Source organism: Chlamydotis macqueenii, chromosome 4 (genome assembly GCF_036417535.1).
Source record: "Chlamydotis macqueenii isolate bChlMac1 chromosome 4, bChlMac1.mat, whole genome shotgun sequence".
Lineage (NCBI taxonomy): Eukaryota > Metazoa > Chordata > Aves > Otidiformes > Otididae > Chlamydotis > Chlamydotis macqueenii.
In genome coordinates, this window is record NC_141559.1 from 82,631,201 (window position 1) to 82,638,723 (window position 7,523).

A 7,523-nucleotide genomic window follows, 5' to 3' on the forward strand; every position below is an offset into this window, starting at 1 on the left:
AACCTGCTCCTCCATCTCTCTGCTGATGTCCTCCCCAAAGGACCTTTCCCACAGTCCCCGCACACTTCCCCTCTGCCAGCTGCCGTTCCCTGGGCTCAGTGGATGGAGTTTACTCAATCCACCATGTAAACAGCATTCGCCTGCCTGTGCATCATGAATCCCTCTTGCTCTGATCAAGGCAGAGCACAGTTCCACTTCTTTCTGGCCTTCCAGGTGATTTATTTAAGCTCCTGCCACTCCATGAGGAAAGGGGCTTTGCTAAGGCTTAATGTACGGCAACAGCTGCTGCTTTTTCCACATCTAGCCGTCTGCTTCCACAATTTGCCCTGCAAGTTTCTCTCCACCCCCTTCTCTGTGTCCTCCAGAGATTTTCAGCCTACAGATTCCCCAGGGACTTGTGGTTTTCTAGGGATCTGATCAAGATGCCCAAGAAAAGTAGGTTCAACTGGGAGGCCCTTATGGGTTTGCCTTTTTATTGTAGCATATTGGGGATTCACAGAGAAAAGGGTTGAAAACTGCAGGTGTAGGTGATTCCTTCTGTCGTCTTTGACATACCTCCAAAAGGCCAGGTCTCCAGCAAAGCTTCTTAAACCATCTCAGGGCCCAGCTGCACCCACTTGTCCACAGACAAGGTTCACCTTGTCCTCGTCCCTCGGGTACCAGCTTGGCCTCTCTCCCTTCTTTTGCCACCGTGGTACCCCAGGGAGGTAGGAAATAAAAGAAAATTCATGTGTATTCCCCATGGTACTGCCTCCAGATCTTGGTCCTATCTGAGTTGCATCCCATCTTTTTTCAAACATCCTGCACAACAAGAGGAAACTCCTTTTTCTCAGAGAAAATTACCAAAGGCAATTAATGGTCGTTAATGGCTCTCGATGTCTCCCAATTACAGTCACATCCACAGATTAGCAAATCCTTCTAATTTTCCACAAACGCAACAGAAATATATCTGAAAGTGCAACAAGAAGCTGACTGTCACAGAAGTGAAGACCAGTTTTAGTTCCCCATCGTACCAGCTGCTTTAAAATAAAAAAAAAAAAAACACATCACCCTAGTGTTTTTTTCTTATGGAATGGCTTTGGCTTTGGGCCCTCCAAGGGTCTCTGTTCATCAAGAATTGTGTTCCCACATAGCAAGAAGCCCAGCACCAAACATGAAGCTGGTGAGGAACTGGGAAGTGCAGCAGCAATCACTTGATACAGCCCAGTTGAGACGAGAGCAGACAAATTCTCCCACAGCAGAGGGGCAAATCTAGGAGAGGGATGCAGTATGGAAGGATCTGAAGAACGGATGGATGAGTGGTGAGAAATCTTTTTTTTTTTTTTTTGAGCAGGGAGCAAATGGGAATTGCTAGAGAGATATGGCCCTGGGGTGCTGGCTTTGCCCATGGGGTGCAGCATCTCTGGGGTTAATGGTACCTGGAGGTTTTTTTTCCCCCCAGTTCAGTCTCTGAAGAACAACCAGCCATTGTCTTCCATGGACAGGAGATCAGCCCTAGGTAACAAGTGCTGCATTTTCAGCTCCCACCACCATTACCTCCTCCCAGGATTTGGAAAGGCTTTCAAACAGTCTATTTTTATCATTAGCCACTGAGAAAAAAAGGTTAGTTGCTTCTCTCCCTGGGTTGCCGCTGCTTGAAGGCTGCGCAGGGAGGCAGCCGGCACAAAGCCACCGTTGACACCAGCTGCTTTCAAGTGCCACCGAAGCTCAGTGGAAAATGGGGAATAAGACACAAATTAGACTGTTATCTTAAAGCCCCTCCATAATCCTGCTTTTCCAGGATGCTTTTGTTGGTCTCCTCAGGTGAAGCTCACCCCCGTGTAAGAGCCTCCATCAGGTTTGTGCACAATTTCAACCTGAATTTGAAAACATAACGAAAGCACCAGACCCACACAGGCATGGATTTCCCTCTCTTACCTCCCATTTTACCAACTCCTTCTCACTCTAGCAGGATCTCTTGCCTCTGCCCAACCGTTGCACCCCATCTAACAGTGAATTTGTAAATATCTGGCCCATTTGACCCAGAGGACAGCCACATACTGCCACCTACGAATGATTTTGAGGGGGCAAAACCCAGGCATAATGTTCCCCTTCTCTAGAGCTCTTTTGTTCTTTTGAAGCATTTCTTGTCAGTAGCAACAGCAGCAAGGAGACCAGGGACATCTGCCCTGTGGTCCCAGCAATCCAGGACGGTCGTACCACAGCCACCTCCAAACTGGTTTGACATCTCCTATGGGAAGCAACATAGATGTCTACCCAACCACCCACGTTCATGGGGGAGGTTACAGCCTATGTTTTAGGTTACTGGTTTCGCACAGTCACTGCTGCACCTACTTGACAGCCAGGTCAACCTGCTCTGCTTCAGGTATCTGTTCGGGTCACAAGTGGTGTTCCCTATGGCTCAGTCTTGGGGCCAGTTCTGTTTAATGTCTTTATCAATGATCCAGACAAGGGCATTGAGTGCTCCTTCAGTAAGTCAGCAGATGACACCAAATGTGGTGGGAGCGTCGATTTGCTTGAGGGTAGGAAGGCTCTGCAGAGGGATCTGGACAGGCTGGACCAATGGGCTGAGGTGAACTGTATGAGGTTCAAGAAGGTCAAGTGCCAGGTCTTGCACTTCAGTCACAACAACCCCATGCAACGCTACAGGTTTGGGGAAGAGTGGCTGGAAAGCTCCTGGGAGTGCTGGTCGACAGCTGGCTGAACATGACCCAGCAGTGTGCCCCAGTGGCCAAAAGGGCCGACAGCATCCTGGCTTGTGTCAGGAGCAGTGTGGCCAGCAGGAGCAAGGCAGTGATGGTGCTCCTGTGCTCAGCACTGGTGAGGCTGCACCTCGAATACTGTGTTCAGTATTGGACCCCTCACTACAAGAAAGGCATTGAGGTGCTGGACCGCGTCCAGAGAAGGGCAACGAAGCTGGTGAGGGGTCTGGAGCACCAGTCTGATGAGGAGCTGCTGAGGGAACTGGGGTTGTTCAGTCTGGAGAAGAGGAGGCTGAGGGGAGACCTCATTGCTCTCTACAGCTGCCTGAAAGGAGGGTGCAGGGAGGTGGGTTTGGGTCTCTTCTCCCAAGCAAGTAGTGATAGGACAAGAGGAAATGGCCTCAAGTTATGTCAGGGTAGGTTTAGACTGGCTATTAGGAAAAATTTATTTACTGAAAGAGCCATCAGGCACTGGAACAGGTTGCCCAGGGAAGTGGTGGAGTCACCACCCCTGAAAGTGTTCAAAGGACATGTAGACGTGGCACTCCAGCACATGGCTTAGTGGACATGGTGGTGTTGGGTTGATGGTTGGACTTGATCATCGGAGGTCTCTTCCAACCTTAAAGATTCTATGGTGCATTGATACTTCCCCTGAGCTGTCTGGGCTCCTGGGGTTATTACTGGAGAGCACTTACCATGGTTTAGCTCATGCTTTGGTGGGCTAAAATGAAGGAAAGTAACCACAGATGTGCCTGTTTCTCCCAACTTCAGATAAATGGGTTCGTGTCCTGCTGGAGACAGCAAAAGCAACATCCAACCCACGGTCTTAATTGAAGATACCCTGGAAGAGGCCCTCTCCATGCATCTCCTCTTGGTCTCCAGAGAGACGTGGCAATAGGAGAACTTACATGGCTTTAACCCCACCAGCTTGTGGCACAGCCACGTCTGTACCCACCAGACACATCAGTATCTCATTGGGAACCAATGGGATTTAAATGCATTAGAAAAATCTCACCCCTTTTCTTGCTGAACAAAGCTGGGGTTTTTACAAAATATTTTCTTCTAATTTGCTCCGAACATCATGTCCTCCAAAATCCAGATCTCTGGAATCCAGCATCTCTGTGCTTCTCAGTGGCATCAGGGACCGCAATTGTGGGGCAGAGAGGGTGGCAAGAAGAGCTCTATGAGTGACTGAACTGAAGAAAAGCATTCTTTTGGACCCATCTGGAAGGTATACTTTTCAATTTTTCACTGGCAAATAATTTTAAGAAAATAAGCCTGTTTTGTTTACCTGGGAACTTCTTTCCATTTAAAATAAATACGTCTGTTTTTTAAGTTGAAGCGAAGCAAGTGAAATATTGTTTCAAACAGAGACATCAAACTGTTTGGGAGGGGGAAAAAAAGGTAAATTGAAGCTTTTCTTTTTCAAAATTGTCTGTTTTGGTTTTTTTCAACCCAAACAATGAAGCAAGATTGATATAAAACCACAGCATGCTGCAGGTGACCTGAAAGTATATCTCTCAGGGTAAAAAGCTCCAGGTGAAAATGTTTTCCTGGCTTCAGTGACGATTGATTCATGAGCAGAATTAGGATTTAAAGCTCAGGCCGCATGGTTTAATCCACTCCCCTCAAACCCAGCCAAATCTGCTTTGAACACGACCCGGGTGGAGGAGAAGGGGGGAGAAGAGAAATCTGCAGGGGAAATACAAGAGCAGCCTTAGAAGGCTGTGGCTTCCACTTAACTGGAAAATGAGAAAGAAAGCAGTGTAAGAGCAGGACAATTAGACCCCGAGCAACACAGACCTTTCCAAAAATGAAAGACAGCGGGGGGAATTAATGGGCGTAAATGCAACCCGGTAATTAATAGATAAATGGCATTAGAGAGTTTTCTAAAGAAGAAGAATACAACATGACTTATCTTTCCAAAGGCAGAAGACAATTTCTCCCTCCTTTCACCTTGCAGATAAGGACAGAGAGCAGGGATCTTTCTGTTTCAAAGCTTAAGAGGAATCTGGACGTTGAAGACAAAAGAGAAAGGAAGAACGTGGTAGGAGGGAACAACACCAGGGGCTGCTGTTATTGACTGAGCTGCCAAAGCCGGCGAAGAGCAACCCTGCCACTGCTCACCACCGAATAATTCCTCTTGCAAGAGCGGGAGCAGAGTGAGTCCTGCTGCAAAGGAAACGGGATTAAACCTCATAGGGAACAGAGGAACTTGCACGCTGCTCTGGCCCACAGCTTTCTGAGTAGTCTTCCTCACTGGGAAGTGGGGTAGGTCCACAGTGCGGGACCCCTCAAACATCTGCATTGCCTCCCTTGGACAAGGCGAAGCCCAGTCGTGGGGTCTCCATCTCCTCCTCTTGCTGCCTTTGTGTAAGGTCTCCTTTGCGCTTCACCCGAGCCAAGATGCTCAAGCGAACTCCCACCCAGGTAACCTGCAGGGTCCACCATCTCCTGAGACATCCTGCTTATGACTCCATCACTGCAGGTGCCCAACAGCGCAGCAACAATTTTTTCAAGGCTGAATGAGCCTGATAATTGAGACACTTCCCTCCTGCCCTGCTAGGCACTTATTATTAACAACCACGTTGAGTCCCTAGGCGGGCTTAGCTGATAGATGGGAACACATAAATTTCAGTGTTGAAGTGTAGGTGTCTACGCTCCTGTCACAGCCAGTGGAGACCAAAGGCTCAGTTCAGTTCCCTGAAGTTAGGCATCTTGTGCCGTCTGAGATGCCCAACAGCATGGAAGACACCTGCATCGCTCTGGAGCAGCACACAGAGGACGCACGAGTTCCACCAGGGCATCAATGTAAGACCTAGATGACCAATCTCAGGAGACACTAGCTTCTCCATGGGTAATGGCTGTCCTCATTAGTTTTTTTTAATGTTTGCTAAACAAATATATGTGTTACCCAACTTCCTCCAAAAAAGACAGGCCCAGCTCAGTTTAAGAAGGAGAAGCAAAATGTGGGTGAATAGCAGGAGAAAAGGAGCCACCCTTGCTCATTGTCAACCCAAACGGAGCGAAGAGGCAGAGCTGTTTGCTGGATTCCTCCCAGCCTTGGGGGTGGGAGGGTAAGAGTATGGTGAGGCCAGGCTAGATGGGTCAGCAGGGATGGGACAAGAGCCAAATTCCCCTGAACAGCTGTCCATGTCGTATTCCAGCTCTGTGGTTTGTATAAAAGCCCTTGATCCTCACATGGAGGCAGCTCTCCACCAATACCCACCCATTCAAAACCATTTGCTGCCATGGTATCATCTCAGCAGAGAATTGGTCCAGTGATTTCAGCAGAGCAGCCAGGTGAGACCGAAAGACTGGCAATTTCATAGTGACCTCCAGAACCACTTCCAGGGTACCACAGACCCTGTCTCTATTTCCTGTCTCATTAAAAGACTTCATTGCAGATGACCCGGAGGCAGGCACAAGCATGAGGGGTACTGTGTGTCTGGTGGGTCCATTCTGCTGGACCTACACTGTTGAGTTGTCCGGCTGCCCCTGTCCCTAACTGGGGTCCTTCCCTGCCATTCCTAAGGACTCTACTCACTCAGCATTCCCTCCTGAACCATCGAATATGCTTTTCTGTGCTTGAGAAGCAAGGTAGGGCTGTGAGGTGGCATAATGCATGCCCAGGTCTTGATTCTACATGGATAATAGGATTTAGCTAGGACATATTTCTCCTTCTGGGAACTAGGAAGACCTTGGTTTCCTCAACCCAGGCACCATGAGCTGGTGATGGTGAAGTAGGGTCTATGACTGGAACTGCATCATTTATCAGAGACCTTGACTCTTCTTAGAGCAGTTCCTCCATTCCCAGTCCTGCTGGGAAGACAGAACAGCTTAGCAGCTATTCATTCTTGTCATGAAAATAGGTGTAATCTCCATCCAACACACCAAGCCAATTCAGCAAAAACCTGCGCAATTGCCCTGAGCTGAATCAATAGCCCCCCAGCTTCATCGCGGGAACAGGTCACCCACTCATCAAGGGAGAGCTGAAATCATTCATGGGACAATTTTGGTTTTGCTGTCCTTGCGATGGCTTTCCTGAACCCTGTCCAAAGCAGAGATGTCATTTAGAACCTATTAAAACAAAGGTGCACGTCCACACGGGCGGGAAGAGAAGGAGGGAAGAGAAAAGAAGGAGGGAGCTGGGTGTCCTTGAGGTCAGGCAATCTAACAAATCACAGAGAAACCATTAGCACCATGAAATGACAGGAGGCAAAACAAGGCAGAACGTTAAGCGGCCGGCGCTACCAAATCCATCAGCTGCCCCATTATTCTGATGGCGTGTCGGTGCAGCGTATAATCATCAAAATTGGTATTCTGCTGCAAATCATCCGTCTCCTGCTTTCACTCCAGACTGAGTTTCACTGGTCACCAGGGATCAAGGAGAAAGTATAGAGTCCACCTCACATCAGTTCTTCCACAAAGTCTGCTTGGCCCTCCTTCACCGTCGGAGCAAGCAAGCAGGATGCTAAATGCAATAACTCCCGTTGTGTGTTTGTAAGGAGCAGAAATGACTGGGAGAGAGGCTTAATCACCCCTGGAGTCATGAAGACTTCAAGTGTGATGTTGTTTTGGAGGTACACGATGGCAAAACCAGCAATGTGCCAGATCTTCAAGGCCTTGGAGCTGGGTCACTGTTCAGCAGAGTCCTTGCATCATTTGCAGGCCTGTAGTGTTAAAAAAGTGAATCACCACCATCAGAGCTGGGACAACCCAACCCTAGCAGGAGGTGTAACCCACACACATGCACGTGTAGCTGTCACTCAGGGCACAGGGGCTGAAAGGGGCCCTGAGGAGTCTCAACAAGGAGGGAGT